We start from the raw sequence: 19,873 nt of genomic DNA on the forward strand, positions 1-19,873 counted from the left end.
TATAGACATCATCTGGATCTTAATTCAAATAATAAACCATTAAAAAAAAAACACTCCAAGAGATAACTGGAAATATTTCAACATTGTCTGGATATTTATGATATTAAAAAAGTCATTTGCTGAGGTAATGATATTGTGGTTATAGTTGAAAAAAAAAGTATACGTACATATACAAATACATACACTCAGAAATATTCACAGATTAAATTATACGGTGTCCAGAATTTGCCTAAGTATTTTAGAGGTGGGGTGATAAAGAGTATGGGTATAGAGAGGAAGCAGTACTGGCTGTGAGTTGATAACTGCTGAATTGTTGAACTGGGTGATGAATGCTCTCCCATTTATACTCACAGGATTTTAATTTATGAAGGCGAATCATTGCCAACACAGAGCTAATGCCATTGAAAGAAGATTTTTATTACTTACATTTTCTAAGAGGAGGGGCACACTGTGCTACACAAGAGAAGCATCAGGTGGTCAGAAGACAGAAGACAGGAACAAGGGGAAGAGCCTGTAGCGGGGTTTACATGAGGAAGGCGAGGGAGGGTAGGGTAAACAGCTTGGGATTGGCCAGTTTGAATAATTCTGGCAGGCTTTGTACTATAGGGATGGTCTCTAGTTACTTGATAGCTGGCCCTGGGATGATTTAGGGCAGGAGAAATACTGGCTTCATATGTGAGAGTTAGATAAGGAGGTGGTTGGCTTGTGTATGAGAAGGGGCTCCCAAGTAAATTATTTACTATCTTTAGGAATTAGCTAGCTCTGGAAGGGGCAGTCTGTCCCCAGGTCTGTAAGACCCCCAAATGCCAGCATATCAATACAGAAAAGAAAATATAGTTAAAGTAATTGGCCCCATGGTGAACAGATGCCAATAGACAAATACAGAATCTAAGAAAATACATACATGGGGTACATTACATTGTTTTCTCTATAATTATATATGTTTAAAATTTTTCTTAAAAAATTTGACTTAAAAAAAAAACAACTAGAAAGGGGACTTCCCCAGCGGTCCAGTGGTTAAGACTCCGCACTTCCACTGCAGGGGGAATGGGTTTGATCCCTGGTCGGGGAACTAAGATCCCACATGCCATGCAGTGCAGCCAAAAAAAATTAATTAATTAATTTTTAAAACAAAGAACTAGAACATGATAGTGTAAACAGGTTTTTTTTTTTTCCAAAGAGAGCTACAACAATATCACCCATTTCACATGTTCTTTAGCAATGTGGCCTTGCTACTTTCCTATCAGGAGGTAGAGTCTATTTCCTCTACCATTGAATTTGGACTAGCCTTGGTACCTATTATGACCAATGGGAGATGTAATGCTTTGACTTCTGAGCCTGGGCCTCAAAAGTTATACATCTTCTATCTTTGCTTCTTATAATGCATCTTCTGGGAATTCAGCCATTATGCTGTGAGGAAGCCCAAGCAGCCACATGGAGAGACCTATGTGGAGAAATACCAAGGTCCCTGACTACAACCTCAGCTGAGTCCCCAGTCAGGAGCCAGAAATAACTTGCTAGACATGTGAGTGAGACCATATTAGACCTTTAGTCTTTTCAGCACCCACACTGACAACAAGACCCCTGACAAAGAAGAGAACCTATTTAGCCAGTCACTGCTCGAATTCCTGATGCATAGAATCATGAATAAATAAACCATTTTTGTTTTAAGCAATTAAGTTTGAGGTACTGTGTTACATAGTGATGAATAACTGATTTAAAAATATAAGAACATCTTGCAGAGGTCATTACTTGCTTATGAGAAGAAAATAAAGAACTATAATATGGATGTGATCTTTAAGGAAATGAATAAAAATAAAGGTGAATTTAATTTAAACACCAAAAAAATTGATTTCATGATCCATGAAATTAAAAAAAAATACTGCCTGAAGTAATGCAAGGCAGATGGTCAGTAAGTGGTTCAGAGCTGGAAATATCTTTACATTTTTAGAACAGTGAGGTCTACTTAGCTGGAATAAATAACAAAATTAGAAAAGTAGCAAGGAACTAAATGGGGGAAGGTCAATAGAGGCATTAACCTTAAATGTCTCAGTTAATAGTGCAGACTTTATTCAAGAGGCAACAGGAAGTTGGCTGAAGATTCTGAGCAGGACAGTGACATGATTTAATCAGTATATTAACAAAATTATTGAATAGTTGTTTTAGAATGGATTGGTTTAAGAAAAAACTCAACACAGCAGGGCCAGTTAGGATGATTTCCAGATATGAGGTTATGAGAATTTAGACTATGGAGATATTAAGTACATACAAATTCAAGAAACAATCTAATAAATAATTAAGAGATGACTGAAAGGGTAAAGGAAATGAAGAAGGAAAATCCAGAGATGATGCTGAGATTCTGAGTTGGGATGAATGAGAAAACTGTGGTGACACTGATAGAAAAAAATTGAAAAGAGATATTGGGTTGAAAGATGATGAAAATGTGGTTCTAGACCTACTGAGTTAGTAGAATATCCAAGTAGAAATACTCCATGCCCAGTTTCTGGCACAAAACTGAATTAAGGTGTGACATTATCAACCACAATATTAATCAGTATTTCCCAAAATGTGTTTCTCAAATTCCCCATTCAAAGAGTTTGAGACCAAATAAATTGGGAAAATGTTTGCTCCTTCTTGGATATCCATAGTGCACATTACGGTAATGAACACTCAAAATGATCCTTCTGTAAGGAAACCTATATAATTTTGCTAAAGCAAAGCATTCCAAACTGTGGTCAACCTTTGACATACTTTATATCATGACATACTTGAAAAATACAAGAGGAGACTCATCAAGAATAAACCTATTAGCTAAAGTCAGAACACAGAGTCAGTCAAAAATGGAAAAGAAGATTGAGAGTGATGGTCAGGGGGTTAAGAACTGAACTATGACAGAGGAGAGGCTGGAGAAGGGACTGTCTGACAAATGGAAGATGATCGTGGAAGTTCAGTGCCAGAGAAGATCACAGGAGCCAACCTTCAAGTGGGTTTCAGAAGGACAAGGTGGTCATGTGCTGCAGAAATGTTAAGAAGGCCAAAGCCAAAATAAGAGGATTAGAAAAGGTAATTGGATTTAGTAAGAGGTCAGTTGTCACCCTTGAAAGAGTTTTGATGGAATGGTTTGAAGGAAAATGTATAATAGAGGCCAAAGAAGAAGTATGTTGTGAGGGAAATGAATATGAATAATAGATAATGATTGAAAGGAGAAGAGTGACTCCATGAGTTGTCTGTGTCAGTTGAAAAATTACCAATAGTAAGAAATCTGTGCCCATGCAAAGACTGATGAGAATATGCCAATGAGGCAGTCCAGGAATGATGCTGGAGAGTGGGAATAATTTATCTGGGGAGTAAGGAACATTTTTAGGGTAATGCCAAAAGAGGGCTGAATAGATGAAATGAAAGAGAAGAACTACTAAGGGTCAGAATTGTTGGGTAAAGGAGGCAGATAACAAGGGAGAAGGCTGTACTCAGAGAAAGAAAACCAAATGCATGCCCCCTTGGAAGAGGAGCAATGCCAGGCTACGTTAAGGACAATAAAATCTGGGAGACTGAGAAAGTCATTTAGGTAAATGTTGAATATAAAATGGAAAGGAATATAAATGTATATTCTTTAATAAAACATATTCTTTAGTACATATAAGAGGAAAAGTTTGGAAAGGATGGTATGATCTGCCCCCTTATTGTTTACTTATTAGTTTATTTCAGTTGCTTATTAAAGATAAGTCCTTCCCATTGAACTCTAAGTTCTATAAGGCAGACCTTGGTCTGTCTTATATGTTTTTGGGCCACTTATGTCTAATAATGCCTGGCACATAATAGGTGATCGGTAGATATTGGTTCAGAATTTATAAGATGTGCCTTGGTCCAGGAGACAGAGTGGAAGTGTGGGGTACAAATGATAGCAATCAATATTTGATTATAACAGAAGAGGAAGTCTAGGTTTGTGAGTGGGGAAACTTGCCTAATTAATAAACATTTTTGAGTTGTGAAGCTGGGCATTACCTCTCCGATCATCTGATCTTGATTTCTGTTTCTAAGGAAGGCTCATTTAATTTCCTAGCCTTAAGAAGCAAAGTCAACCAAGAAAGACTCATAACACCAAAAAAAAAAGCCTATATTTTATTTCATCATCTGGGTTTTTACCGTTACCCAAATACAAAGAATATGAATATATTTTCCCCCTTCACAGGTCATTTCCATTTCCTACTAGTTGCTGCATCATCAGTCTTTTCAAGTCATCATTCCGATAGTGCGTGATCTCTCACCCTCCACTCCCAGTGTCAGCTCCAGATACACCCAAAAATACAAGGCCACTGTGAGAATTTTAAGCTTTTTTTTTTTTGAGAATTTTAAGCTTTAAAACACCTGATGAACATGAAATGTGGTAGAGAGCAGAGGCATTTATGTAACACTTTTCAGTTGTGCCAATAGGTCTTACTGTTTCTGACTTAAGAGGCTGACTCTTTTAAGACCAACAAATCATGTAGGACAAAGCATCAACTTTGGGTCAATGATTCAGACTTAGTTTTGAATCCCCAAACCACTGACTTGCTTGCTAGTGACTCTAGTTATTCAACTATATGCAGTGGGGATGATAATAACTTACAGTTTCGGGTTGTTTAGAAAGTTGCAGATAACATCTGTAATGTACCTGGTACAAAGCAGACACTCAGTAAAGAAAAGCTACAAAAGTTTTTATCCAAATTCTCTGTTTAGATAGCCAAAATACCACCATTAGGGCCACAGTAAAACACCGTTAAGTCTCTGGCCATGGCAAATGAAAAAGTGCAAATGAAGATGAGTCTAAATACAGAAAACTATTTGAAAATCTGTTTACGAAACAGTTAGATCTCACATCCCTCACTCCACTGTAAACTGCATGACAACTGCAGTCTTCATCTTTAGTAGAGGACTGAAGGTATTTCTCTGGAAAGAGTAAAACAGAAGGTCTCTGGAGCAGGTGATACCAGAGATACTAGTATCCCTAATATCACACTAAAATTATGGAGATTAAATCAATGTTTACATACCAAATGTAGAGCTATCCTTCCTTCTTCCCTCATTCAGATTCCAGAACTCTGAAAGACAGGTCTCTATCCTGCAGGCAAGGGATTGGAATTTTCTTTGGGCAAAGTGACCAGCCCAAAAGAAGAGACTAAAGACGCTGAACATCAGAAATTTAGTGAAAAGGCTAGACCACCAGTAGTGAGGTCCACAATTGACAAGCACCATCCAAACACTCACACTTGGTCTGGTTTTCAATGCCCCCTTTTAAAAAAAAAACCAAAGCAACTAAGGATTACCAGACAAACAAACAAACAAACAGCATAGAAGAAAAGTTCTCTTTAAAAAATCATCATAAGTTGATGAATATTATAACCATGAGGCAAGGTCAGTATGCTATTAAAAAAGGGGGGGGAGCATTCATAATTTTTCTTAAAGAGCTTTTAGAATTTAAAAAAGATGCTAGCAGAAATTAAAAAAAAATAGAAAGGCTGGAAAATAAAAATACAGAAACTTTTCAGGTAATAGAGTAAAAAGACAGAAAATAGGAGAGAAAAGATAAGTAATTTAAGAAGTCCAATACCCAAATAAAAAATTTTCCAAAGAGAGAGAATGGAAAATACAGTAGAAGAAATCAACAAAGGATAATCCAAAATAATTTCCCATAACTGAAGGATATGAATTTACAGATGCAGAGGGCCTGCTGGATGTACAATGCCTTAGCACACTGGAAAAAATAGATCCATACTAATGTCTATTATCATGCATTTTCTGAACACTGGGAGCAGGAGAAAATTCCACTCATTTTCAAAGAGAAGGTACCTAGTAGAGTCAGGTATCAGAATGGCTTTGGACTTCTCAACAGCAGCCCTGGAATCTAGAAAACACTGAAGCAATGACTTTAAAATACTGAGATTGCTAATCTAAGTATTTAGACAAACTAGTAGTTTGACATACTAGTAGTATGACAAACTACTAATCAACTGTGAGGGAAACTAAGTATATTTCAGACATCTAAACTCTCCAAAATTGATCTTCTATGAACCCTTCAGTAAATTGTTAGAGGTTACATTTCACTAAATGAGAGCATAAACCAAGAAAGAAAAGATACAGGATATTAGGAAAGAAAAGATACAGGCTATAGAAAAAATATAGAATATTAGAAAAAGTCAAACTAATCTAGGAAAGATTTCTTTAAGAAAGATGAAATTGGTAGAATACTTAATATGTCTGGATGTATTTAGAGGGATATAAACAACTAAAAGTGATTGAAATTGAATTATATATTTGAGTATACATATATATTAACCAAAGGATTATGTATATAAAATCACTAATAAAAAAAAATGACAATGAACTCTAATGAAAGGAAAGTAAAATTAATCCTATATATTATGTGGCTCAGCAGGAAATGTTGTTTACCTAGGTATAACAATGCAAACCTTGAATGTTAATATAACTTAACATGATGTAACTATATTGGAGGAAGAGAGCACAGGGAGCAAATATATAGGTGGGGGAATAGAGATACAGGCAGTAGGGTGAATGGTTTTATTTATTTATTTTTTTTTTCCAGTTACCTTGGAGTTTATTTAAACTAAGAGAAAAAGGTCATAATGTTTTCATGCAATACATACTTCATTCTTTAAATAACAATTGTGAAAAATAACAGAAAGAATTAAAGAATGCTGTATTTGTGATCCATGCAAAACACCAACATTTTGGGTTATACATAATTTAAAGAAATGTCCCAAACACTTTTCAAAATACTGTAGTAGCCAATACATAGAGGCATGCCTTAGGTGGCCATAGGAATGCAGTTTAGAAAATAAAGGAAAAAATCACACTAAGTACTCAATTTCTTCAAAATCACTGAGCAAGAAAAGCAACAATGAACTTCCATACCGCCTTTACATAACTTCTTTACAGTACCTTGACTTAAATCCAAGAGCGAAAGTTGACTCTCCTCCTCTATTTTTGGTAAACAACTGCATGGTAAACTTAGACAACTTTTTCCCTGGATTTTACCTGGGAGTGGCCTTTTAAATTTTTTATTTAAAAGAGGGCAGGTTTGGCACTTTTATGCTGATGTCACAAATGTTAATATTTCTTGGGATCTCAGGAAGATTCATATTCGTTACAGCTGATACAGCACTGGCTGGAGCTCCCGCTAAGCCAGCCTCAGATTTCTCTAGTTTATTTTGTGCATCAATTTGTTTAACAGTCTCATTCATGTTGGTCTCCAATACCATTCCCCCCACATCACCATGTCTGCAAGAATATTGTGAACCTTGTCTACATGGAAAATTAAATCCAGTTCACAGACGTTTTCAAAACACTTGTCTAATGTTTCCACAAATACTTGAATTAGATCTAAAATGCCAAGTTCACTTTCTGAAGAATCCACACAGAAGACAAAATATAATGTTGCATAATGTCTATAAATCAGTTTGTTGTCAGATCCTGCAATTAATAATCCTTCTTCTAGGAAATTACAGCATTTTCATCTCTCTTAGATACCAAATGGAATGTCTCCCTGATGATTTGCTGTTGTGTATCTTCACTGTAGGGCTGGTAGAACTTGGAGAGCCGCGGCTTCCCTTGTTTGTTAAAGATGAGGATCGCCTTGATCATGGCTGAGCAGGGCCGACCGGGTGGGAGCTGGGGGCCAGGGTGGGGGCAGGCGCGCGAGCCTCGCCTCGGGATCTCGCTGGCGATCCTTCCCCACCGGGTGAACAGTTTTAAACAAAAACATATGCTAAATACTCATCTGGACAGAGATGACACGAGATAAAATCTACACGATGTAGCGATAAAGCCAAGTTATTTAGAACTATTCAGGTAAATTTTAAATAGTGAAAAGAAATAAAATGATTGCTTCTGGGAATTAGAAAATAGAGGAGCAGTAAGGGAGAGGGAAGTGTTGCTTCAAAGAATCACTTAACTCTTTAAGTTTACTATGTGCATGTGTATCTTATATAAAAATTTTAAATATAAAGAAATTAAGAACGGAAAAAGAAACAGCTAGCTAGCTAGCTTAAGATTCTTCATAATTATAATTTTGATATTGTCTATGGCCACACCACCCTGAATGTGCCCAATCTTGTCTAATAATTTTGATGTTATCCTCTTCTCTGATGAAAAGCAAGAGGAAGGCAGTTGGCTTTTACAAAGAGCTTACCATTTTGAACAAATGATGTAAATGGTACTCTAAAGCGAGGTGAAGAATGAACGTATAGATGCATTGAAATTGTCTGCATCTGTGTGTGGAGAGGGAGGGCAAAAGCCCTAGGGACATGGACTGTCTAACTAAAAGTGTAATATTCCTATCAGTAGTTCCTGATGAAATAGATTAAAAAGATAGACACAAAGTGAGGTAATATTTAATAATTTGCAGGGTTCCTAGAAACATTGTTCAATATTAATTTTTAAGTCTACACTGCCACATATTTCTTTGATATTTAGCTTGAATTGAGTTGAATCCAGTGAAATGTCAAATATGTGAGTCCCATTATTTTGTTTGGTCACACATTGATAAGACAGTATTTCTGTACAAATTTGTTTACAAATGTTGTGATATTATTATGATTTTCCTTAAAATCAAGCACGTTGTAAAAAATGATTTATAGATGTTTATAATAGAGCTTCCTACTAAAGACAGTACTTGGCTTTTCTGGCATATTTTTCAAAACTTTAATGATTAAATAGTTCTTAAAAATGAAATATATATATATATATATCCTCAATTCTCAATAAAAAAGTAGAAAATATTTATATATGATACCCTCAATTCACAATAAAAAAGAAAATATTTCATTTTTAGGAACTATATATATATAAAATCATTTTAAGAAGTTATCAAACACCATTCACATTTATCATTTAAAAAGAATGATTATTTTGCCTACTCTAGCCTTAAAAGATCCAGGGGGAAAATACAAAAAATGTTCTTATATTTTGGCAATTTTCTTACTTAAGTAAGGTGTTACTTATATTGGTGGTGTGATATATTGATTAATAAGATATTAAAAAATCTTTTTTAAAAAAAATTTAGAGTTCTTTTGAAATTCAGAGAAGTTCAAAATAATTTGTCTATATTATATATGTGTGTGTGTATGTATATAGACTCTGATTAGAATTGTCTTTTGATGTTAGTTAGTTCATTCTTAGCTTTTGTTCAAATAGGAAATTGAAGAACAGAATGGTTTAATGGCTCCCTAATTCTCATATGACACAGCTGATTGGTGAAAAAGCAGTGGTCTCCTGATCCTCCATCCCATTCTACTTCTATGACACCAGTAGTAAAGGAGATCCAATTTTTGATAATTATGAATATAAATGAAGAATTTAAGAAGCATGATCTAGTTATGATGATGAGAACAGAAAGGAAAAATAAAAGACTTACAAATTATTTGATCAGATTTGGGAGAGAAAAGATTCATTTAGGAAATGGGAAAAGTTTGGTAAACTTTGTAAAGGTTGGAAATATATTCCCATCAGATTTCCTATATATATATATATTTAATTATAAATAGAGTAGTATCTATAAAAATAGCGCTCCTCACTCTTCAGCCTGTGCAGCATGGGAAGACAGAACTCTAAAAGAAAGCCACAATCCTACTGGTCTAAGAATTTAGAGAACTGAGTTTGGGACTGCCTGAACAACTAAAAATCTAGGGGGAAATCCCCAAAAGGAAGGAGCTTCTGGGTGAGAAGACACAAAATCTGTATCTAAGCTCCCCTCAAAACGTTGGCTTACTGCCTCAACTATGAACGTGCCAGTGAGAATCTAAGGAACCTAGCTGAAAGTAACATCTGGGGAAGGCTCCAAGAACTAAGCAGAGATTTTAGCTGCTCTCTACCACAGGTAAGACACACTTTGGAGATTAAATCCAACTAAGTTAGAAGGGCTTGATAAACACCTTGGGCTTTCCATAAAGTTAGGAATAAAGACTACATCACAAAACTAAAACATAGAGCTGCCCTAACAAAATAAAAACCAAGCCTCCCCAAGTTGAAGGCAACCTGTCTGTAATTTAACTACTTGCTAGAACAACACTTTTCAGAGGAAGATTCAGAGATTCTGCAATGTATTACCCTCAGCATAACAATAAAAAATTACTAGAAATGGGAAAATGTGACTTATAGTCAATAGAAAGAGACCAACAAAGGACATAGGTGTTAGATTTGGCAGAGAAAGACTTTAAAATAACTGTGATAAATATGTTGAAAAGTCTACAAGAAAAGATGGATATAACATATAAAGAAATGGGTAATGGGGAATAAATATTGGAAAAGGTAAAATGAAACTGTCTTTATTCACAGACAACATGATTCTACACAGTTCTTCAAAAATCTATTAGGGTCAATAAGTAAATTCAGCAAAGTTGTAGGATATAAAGTCAGTATTCCTATATTGTTTCAACAGACAATTGGAAGGTAACATTTAAAAATAAATATCTTTTATAATACTGTCAAAAAACATTAAATACCTAAGAATAAATTTAAGGAAAGGTATAAAATATCTCTAATTTCAAAGTCACAAAATTGTAGAAAGAAAGACAGACCTAAATGAATAAGATACACCATACTTTGTTGCAGGACAATATTATAAAAATGTCATTTCAGCCAAAATTGATCTATAGAATCAATGTACTTCCAACTCTTAATGCTTTTTTGTTGTTGTTGTTGTAAATTGATAGTGTAACATGAAATGTTATATGGATATACAAAGGACTAGAATGGCCAAGATAATCTTGAAAAAGAAAACAAGTTTTTGTTTTTTTTTAATTGGGGTATAGTTGCTTTACAATGTTGTGTTAGTTTCTGCTGTACAATGAAATGAATCAGTTATTAAAAAAAAAAGAAAACAACTTGGAAGACTTAGATTACCTGATTTTAAGACTTAATATAAAACTACAGCAACTTGAACAGAGGAGAGAATCGAGAATTAGGCCCACCTCCATAACTTCAGCTAACTGAAAAGGATGCCAGAAATTCAATGGGGAAAAGAAAATATTTTCAAAAAATGGTGCTAGATGTATCCTGACATGTACATCACAACATATTTAAAAATTAACCTGAGTTGGACTGAAAATCTAAAAATAAAAGCCGAAACTATAAAATCCATAGAAGGAAGCATAAAGAATATCTTTGTAATCATGCAGTAGGCAGAGATTTCTTGGTGTCTAAAAAAGCAATAACCATAAAAGAAAAAAATGATATACTGGACTTTATCAAAATTAGAAACCTGTTCATCAAAAGGCACCTTTAAGGAAAATGAAAAAGTCACATACTCGCCACTGAGGCCTAGTGAAATTATATTATATAGCTTATATATAATAGAAATATGATTTTAACCCAGGTCTCTTGAATTTGAATCCTTGCAGAACAAAATATAAATATGATAAAGCTTGACACTGCAAAAATACAGAAATTGAGGCTTAAAAAATGGGCAGGAGAGCTGGAAGTGTGAATAGTAATGTTAGTGTCATCTTATTAACACAAAAAGTGAAAAGAGAGTTGGCAGTTGGTGCAATAGACAATAGAAATTTCAGTACTGATAAGAACCTACTATATAGCACAGGGAACTCTGCTCAGTACTCTGTAATGGCCTACATGGGAACAGAATCTAACAAAAGAATATATATATATATATATATATATATATATATATATATATATATATATGTATATATATATACATATATATATATAACTGATTCACTTTGCTGTACACCTGAAACTAACACAAAATTGTAAATCAACTATATGCCAATAAAAATTAAAAAAAAAAAAAAAGGACAGCACATACTTTTTCCCTACCTTGGGAATGATGGTTCTTTTTGCTTGTACTGTCCACAGAATAGGATGATAGCCTCATCTTCCTGCAATAGTACCATAGAAATTATAGTTCTTTTAAGATACATTTTACAGAGGCGACCACAGTTAATTTGTACTTTATGACTTTTTTCACCTATTTGAAATAATTAGTGTTTATCATGAATGTGATGTTTATGCCTTTTTTATTCAACTAGGAGCCAAGTACTTTGTCAACAGCTTTAAGGTGATGGATGTGATAATTAACTAAATGGGGGAAATCTTTTCATAATATATACATATATCAAATCATCACAATGTACACTTTAAATATATTACAAATTTGTCAATTATACCTCAAAGCTGAAAAAAAAAAACAAATAAAAAAAACAAAAAAATAAGTCAGTAAGTAACCATTAGAAATGAAAGTAATAATAGGATTATTAAAACTGGTAAGGGGCTTCCCTGGTGGCGCAGTGGTTGAGAGTCCGCCTGCCGATGCAGGGGACACGGGTTCGTGCCCCGGTCCGGGAAGATCCCACATGCCGTGGAGCGGCTGGGCCCATGAGCCATGGCCGCTGAGCCTGCGCGTCCGGAGCCTGTGCTCCGCAACGGGAGGGGCCCCAACAGTGAGAGGCCCGCGTACCGCAAAAAAAAAAAAAAAAAAAAAAAAAAACTGGTAGGAAGAAAAGACAAGTAGCAAGTAACATGGGTGGACTAAATTCTTACCTTTATAGCTGGGAATCAACAGATAATATCCAAAGTCGATAAATCAAAATATAGCAGTGAAACATAAACAATTTAACCTCTGAAAAACTGATTTAAGGATGGGAGGAAGGAATTTGCTTTACATGTTGTGTCCATTCTCTAATATATGATTTTTCTATAATGTGTATTTATTGCATTATTTTTAGATAGAGAGATAAATAGATAATAGAAAAGGAGGGAGGGAGGGAGGGAAACCAACATACCTAGAGGTTATCACTGCATAGTGAGATTTCAGATGATTTCTTTCTTCACTACACCAGTCAGTATGGCTAACAATATTTTTATAACTGTAAAAAGAAAATAAAGTTGTTTTCCCTTTGAAAAACAGAAAATCTCAAATAAAAATCAACCTTGTTGAGGTACTTTGTTGCCTACTGGAAAGTAACATCTGGTAGTGTTGGAACTATCTGGTGGGAAAACACTTTTCAGAATGTCAAAGTGTTATTAACTTCTTGGTTTGCATCACAATATTACACTGAATGCAAACCACTGTTGTTTCAGTTGATAAAGTCTGGAGAGTCCTTAGCCTCAAAGTGCCAGGTAGACTGAAGAATAGTTGCCTACTAGTCAAGCAGAAAGTTCTCACAATGATATTGATAGAATTACTGTCAAATGACATTGAGTTCTTTGCAATTACTGAGGGAGTAAAGAAATCCTAAAAATACTGCTATGGCAGTGTCTTTACAATTTGTACTGACATAAGCTCTTTTGGAATTCTTCTCTAAGATTAAGTCTACACCCATAATTATGTCATCCTGTATGCAGAAATGTCATTTTTGCTCAGTTCTTATAACTTGTTTACAGGCCTGGAAGAGCAATAGCTAATGGTGATGTCCAGAGCCATCTGTCACTTAGATACCAAAACCTGTTGTAGTGCTCCCACTAGAGCTGTGATGCTGGTTCATCGATGTCCTAAATTAGGTGTGTAGAGAAAAAATTACATGCCATAGGAATGCGTTTTATAGCAAACAGTATTGTTTTAGAAACTAGTCATCAGGTTATCTTGACCATTGTACATGTAGCACATCTGGGAATTATTCTTGGGAAAACATTGGGTAGAAGCTCTTGCTTACTAGTAGCTTGGACTTTATCTGACTACTGCAAAGACTGGAAAAAAATAAAGCACATGTCAAGATCCAGTGTATTATTTACCAAAATTAATTCCATGATAGATAATGTCAAAACCTTGATCAAGAATTCCTATTGATTTTTTAAGATCATATTCATAGGTTATGGTAGACTTTTTCACAAATGCCACCAAACTGTTTCCAATTTCCCTACTGCTTTATTCATAACTATGGGTCAGATATTTGCAATAAATCTTCTGCTGTATGTGTGTGCAATTTTTTTAGTTAAATTTAGGATTATCTAGGATCTTGCTTAAATAAATATAGTGAAGTAGTTAAAAGCAAGGATTTTGAAGTCAGACAGACCTGGGGTCTGAATCCTTTAAGCTGGATTTGCTACATGACCCTCATCAACATATTCAGTGTGAACCTCAATTTTCTCATGTATAAAAAGGAATGAAAGCACAACTCAGAGAGTTATTGTAAAATTAAATACGAAAATTTATATGTCATCTACTGCAGTTGTCTGCACATTGGACTCTCGTGGGGAGCTTTGAAAAGTCCTCCTGGTCCCTGTGTCCCATTCCAAGAGATTGTGATTTAATTGGTCATGGGTGTGGCCTGAACTTTGAAATTTTTTAAAGGTCTCTAGGTGATGCTAATATACAGATAAGTTAGGAAGCCACTGACTTAGAGCATAACAATATCTACATAAAGTTCATATGGCCTAAGTGTTGTATAAACATTATGAAACTTAATATTTATAATAATCCTAAGAGGCAGACACCATATTATCCCCAATTTCTAGACAGGGTTTAGAGATATTTGATAACATAAGGCCAGATAACTAGTGCAAAGCAGAATCAATATTTAAACCCTGTTTGCCTAAATTCAAGGTCCAAGCACTCAGTTATAACACAACCTAGCCCTAAGCAAGTTTCCTATTCATAAATTTCCCAATGCAAGTGAGGTATAGCATATTGACAATCTCAGTTTTGAAAAAAACAGAAAAGAAGAAAAACAAAACAAAAATCTCTTCAGAGTTGTATTAGTAAGTACCCAATAAATCATGGAAGCAACTGTTTTATCACATCTCCCAATGGTCTCAAGCAAATGGTCAGGCTGAAAGGATGGTAAAGACCACTGAAAATTGTTGCAGGAAATTGGACAATAAGATTAGTTGTGTTTCTCATCATTCCACATTAGACAGTAGATGTTAGTCCTGTCTAACTTTTTAATAGGAATTTGCATGAAAACTCACTCCAGCTTCCTTCTAAATGCATCAAGATTTCAAAATACAAAGATGTCTTCTGGAAGTTATACTCCGCACTTAATTTTCACTTATCTATACAATAGTTAATACTTGTAAAGAACTGAACTAATGTAGCTTTCAGCCACATAATTGAAACATGGTCTGTGTTCAACAAAACTAAGATACAAGCGAAGTGATAAAGCATCAAACGTATTAACTGTGAGCATATCCCTCATGCATCAGTTCTGAACTGGAGTTTTTACTCCATCTTCTCAGACCAGAATTAGTGAAAAGCATCTTTAAACATGATTCTTCTCTGCCATAACATTACTTGGTTGTCTGAGTAACCAACTGAAAAAGAGGAACAAAGTTAGAAGACAAATGCTATCTGACTTCAAAATTTATTATAAAACTACAGTGGTTAAGACAGTGCAATATTGGCATAGGCAGGCAAATAGATCAATGGAAAAGAGTAAAGAGCCCCTTTGTGACCACCTAGAGGGGTGGGATAGGGAGCGTGGTAGGGAGACGCAAGAGGGAGGGGATATGGGGATGTGGGGATATGGGGATATATGTATACATATAGCTGATTCACTTTGTTATACAGCAAAAACTAACACAACATTGTAAAGCAATTATACTCCAATAAAGATGTTAAAAAAAAAGAAGAGCAAGCCCAGAAATAGACCCACACATGTATAGACAACTGATTTTTGACAAAGGTGTAAAGGCAATTCAGTGGAGAAAAAACTAAACTTCTCAATAAATGATGCTGAAACATTTGAAAATACGTATGCAAAAAACAGAGAACTTCTATCCATACCCCTTACAATACACAAAAACTAACTCAAAATGGATCTTAGATATAATGTAAAAATCTAAAACTATAGAACTTCTAAAAAAAACAACATAGGAGAAAATCTTTGAGACCTTGGGTTTAGACAAATATTTCTTAAATACAACACCAAAAGTAGAATCCATAAGAAAAAAACAATAAATTGGACTTCATCAAAATTTTAAATTTCTGTTCTTCAAAAGATACTGTTAAGAGTGTGAAAAGGTAATCCACAGACCAGGAGAAAATATTTGCAAATCATATGTAGAACATGGTGCTTATATCCAGAATATTAATGAACTCTTAAAACTCAACAATTGGGCTTCCCTGGTGGCGCAGTGGTTGACAGTCCACCTGCCGATGCAGGGGACACGGGTTCGTGCCCCGGTCTGGGAGGATCCCACATGCCGCGGAGCGGCTGGGCCCATGGGCCATGGCTGCTGAGCCTGCATGTCTGGAGCCTGTGCTCTGCAACGGGAGAGGCCACAATGGTGAGAGGCCCGCGTACCGCAAAAAAAACAAAAACAAAAAAAACCCTCAACAATAAGAAAACAGCACAATTTTTTAGAAAGGGAGCAAAGTATTTGAACACACTTCATCAAAGAGCTATATGAATAACAAATGAGCAAATGAAAACATGCTCATTATCATTAGTCATTAGGTAAGTGCAAATTAAAACCACAAGAGGATACCGCTACACACCTAACACAATGGCTAAAATTAAAACTGACCATACCAAGTGTTGGTGAGGATGTGAAACAACTGAAATTCTCATTCACTGCTGGTAGAAACTGAAGTGGTTCAGCCACTCTGGAAAAAGGTTGGACAGCTTCTTAAAGAGTTAAACACAATCTACTATGTGATCCAACCATTCAACATCTACATATTCATCCAAGAGAAATGAAAACATAGGTCCATACAAAGATTTGCATACAAATATTTGTAGCAGTTTTACTTGTACTAGCCAAAATCTGGAAACAATACAAATGCCCTTCGACAGGTGAATGGATAAACAAATTGTGGTATATCCATACTTCAGGAATAAAAACTAATGAACTATTTTACGTGCAGCAACATGGATGAATCTGGGAATAATTATGCTGAGAAAGAAGCCAAACAAAATAGAATATATGCTGTATGATTCCATTTATATAAAATTCTCGAAAATGCAAACTAATATATAGTGACAGAAAGCAAATCAGTGGTTGCCTAGGTTGGGGTAGGAGAAGTAGAAAGGGTTATAAAAAAGGCACAAAAAAACGTTTGAGGGTGATAAGTATGTTTATTATCTTGCTTCTGGTGGTGGCTTCACAGGGCTTTGCATGTGTCAAAACTTACATATTTTTTAGTACACTTCAAATATGTGCAGTTTGCTTTAAGTCAATTATATCTCAACAAAACTGTGGAAGATTTTTTAAAATGTTAAAGCTCTTCTCTTTTTGTTTAAAGACTTTGTTAGCTAAATAGAAAAGCACTGCATATGGTGGGGACATTTTTATTTTATATTTATTTATTTTGATTATATGCTGCAGTGATTTCTAATATGGCTTGACTTTTCATTTTTCAGTGATAAAAGAATACCTCGTTAAAAGCCTGTTTTACTGCTTAAAGATAGCACAAATATTTTAATCAATTTTCTGGGAGAAAACAAAAACTCCTCCCTCAAAAAGAAATTGGGAGTACAATGGATTAGACGGTTGCATAAACTTTTATAATGCTGATTGTTTTGAAATTCAGTATTTGGCAAGTTTATTCAATAGTTTGCAGATTTATCTTATGTATTCTGACCCATTTGTTAAAACAGGCAATTATGAGAGAGCACTGCTGGTGAGTATACATTCTCAGGGCTAAAAATATATCTACACACTTAAGTACATTTAATATCTGAGCATCAGTTTGCTGAAGATTCTGTTTGTCTTTTTCACCTTTCTCCGAAGGTAAATGGCACAGCAGATTCTTTAAAGACAAAGTTGCATTTTAACAAGCTGGTTTTAGGATTTGTTCATATTCTGTGCTTGCAGTTATTTATTGCTTTATAAAGGTTATATAGGTAGGTAAATATGACTAAAGGTCGATAAAACAGAACAGTTTTACAGAACACCCCATTGGTTTAATGTGGTAAAACTTCTGGCATTTAAAATCATTTTAAATAATGAATATCTTAGAATTATTAGACCTGAAATGTTTATGACATATCTAGATAGGAGTAGATGGTTTTTAAATACCTACAGAGAAGATTCCATAACTTGCTTTTGTAATCTATTTTACTGTAATTTACCTTAAAGTAAGTATTAAAAGCAGAGTAAATTCTTGCTTATTTGGAATTTTGATGAATGAGATATTAATAATTAATATTCTTGTTAATAGGAATGCCATATACAGTATGCCGGGTTTCTAATTTTTCAAAGAAAAAGTATTATGAAAGACACTAAAATGAGGCCTTAGAATACCTAAAGCATCTTGAAATAGAAGAATAAAGTGTGAGGAATCACTCTTCCCATATTAGGGCCCATTGTATAACTACAGTGGTCAAAACAGTATGGTATTGATGGAGGAAAAGATGGATAGATCAGGAAGGGAACAGAACAGAGGACCCAGAAATGGACCTACACTCTATCAATGTCAATATCCTGGTTGTTAAATATAACTGTGGTTTTGCAAGATGTTACCACAGAGAGGAACTGGGAAGGTGTACAAGGGATTTCTCTGTGTTAATTCTTACACATGCATGTGAATCTACAGTTATCTCAAAATAAAATTTCAATTTAAAAAATTTGCTAAAATAGTAGCAAATGAAATAGAATTTTTCTGGTTTGCTTTTAAATTAAATACAAAATTTCACTTTTCTTGGTGGCTTTCATTAAAAAGATGAGTTATCACACATAAGGACTATAAAAAAAACTCATTATTTGAAATGTCTAGTTAAGTGAATTTTCAATGAATAAGCATTGACTGTACACAAGAGTTGCAGTAAAAAGACCTCAGATAGTTCTAGAAATTACCCAGTAACCTTTTCCAGGGGTGAGAAAGGTGAAACTTAGCAATTTGTCAACCTAGAAAGTTGCTGGTGCCTCCATGAATTACCTATGTCTTGGTCATCTGACCATTTCTCATGTAATGCAATAAGAAAAGGATGTTCTTCATTAGCACACCAGAAGACATATTTTTGCCTTTAAGTATCTATTTCACAATCTTGAAATGTATAAGATTGTCAAGAATATACAAAATTGGAACACAACATTAAAATATTTGATGAGATTATTTTTGCATAATATATTCAAAAGTAATCTAACCTGGGATGTTATAATGGATGTTATATCTGTTTTGTTTTGTTTTTTCCCTGAAGTATGAGCTTTTCTATGTTTTAGAAAAGACTAACATTAAACAGTGAGATGGTAAAATGCAATTCATTTTGAATTAGATAAAAAGTTTTCAAACATCATCTCATAAATTTTGAGGGTTTTAGAAGTATATAGATTATTGGAAATGCTTCATAAAATGCTTTATCAAAACAAAGTTGGAAAAGTAAAAAGAAATCATCATTTGTGAGATAATAGAAAATATATATCGATCTCTGCCCCTGGTTCCTCACCCAGATCTCCTGAAACCCTTCTAATTTCTTAGTGATAAGAGCGTTAGGATCATCTCTTGTTCTAATATTTGTCTTTGACCCCATCTCTGACATAGGGCTCCTAAAACCCTTGTGAATTCCTAAGTGATTAGAGTACTAGGGGTATCTTTTGTTCTATTGAGGTGACTCTGGGTGGGCTCTGGGATGGCTTCTGGATGGGAGCTGGTCACCAGAAAGACCAAGCCATGATTAGAAGCTTGGAATTTTCAGCCGCACACCCCCTCCTCCAGAGAGGGGAGAGGGGCTGACAGTGAGGTTAATAATTGATCACGCCTACGTAAGGAAGCCTCCCTAAAACCTCGGTAGTATAGGGTTCGGAGCACTTCCAGGTTGGCAAACACATTCACACTGGGATAATGACATACTCCAACTCCACAGGGACAGAAGTCCCCATGCTTGGGGACTCTCCCAGACCTAGCCCTAGGTATCTCTTCATCTGGCTGTTCATCTGTGTTCTTCATCACCTCCTTTAATAAACGGGTAAATGTAAGTAAGTG

At 34.9% G+C, this 19,873-nt stretch overlaps 1 pseudogene across 1 annotated transcript; it reads right to left on the reverse strand.

Moving 5' to 3' along the window:
* Nucleotides 1–7,059: 7,059 nt before the first annotated feature.
* Nucleotides 7,060–7,671, reverse strand: LOC309835570 (AP-3 complex subunit sigma-1-like; annotated as a pseudogene). Its single transcript has one exon. The product of its transcript is annotated as an AP-3 complex subunit sigma-1-like (transcript).
* Between the last annotated feature and the right edge of the window lie 12,202 nt (nucleotides 7,672–19,873).

Source organism: Grampus griseus, assembly GCF_964374135.1.
Source record: "Grampus griseus genome assembly, chromosome: 17".
NCBI lineage: Eukaryota > Metazoa > Chordata > Mammalia > Artiodactyla > Delphinidae > Grampus > Grampus griseus.